This window comes from Tupaia chinensis, unplaced genomic scaffold (assembly GCF_000334495.1).
Source record: "Tupaia chinensis unplaced genomic scaffold, TupChi_1.0 Scaffold144899_1, whole genome shotgun sequence".
In the NCBI taxonomy this organism is placed as follows: domain Eukaryota; kingdom Metazoa; phylum Chordata; class Mammalia; order Scandentia; family Tupaiidae; genus Tupaia; species Tupaia belangeri.
Window position 1 is genome coordinate 3,641,716 of NW_006204759.1, and position 563 is coordinate 3,642,278.

Here is a 563-nt window from a genome sequence, read left to right on the forward strand (position 1 = left end):
CCCCCCCCCCCCCCCCCCCCCCCCCCCCAAAGAGCCAAATAAAAACCCAGCCTAATTAACACCGGGGCTCTCAACTCTGACCTGCTGTGCCAGTGAGACTGGGAGTCTTGGCTGGAGCCTGAATAAAAGCGACCCTCATGTGCTTACATCAGAACGGCTCCCTGCTGGTCTTTGGGAACTTCATGACTGGGGCACAGTAGTGGTTAAGGCACTGGACTCCCACATGGCTGACTGGTTTGAGTCCCAGACCCAGAGCCTTGAAAATTGGGCCGTGTATGTGTGTGTGCCCTAAATCCTGACAGGAGGATGGAGCAGAAAGGATTGTGGCATGGCCATCCACTCTGGGTACATGATTTCTCACTTTCCCTCTTTCTCTCTCAGTATGCAAATTCACAGTTCAATCTAATCCTTGTGTTATAAGGAACTCAAGAGGAAAAATAAGGAGTAGTTACTCTTTAATATAACATCTATAAAACCCTGTTATTACTCATTGATTGGTCATTTTGCAAAGTGTGAATCAATTACCAATTGTATCAATCATAGATAATCCTTCGAATAATTCC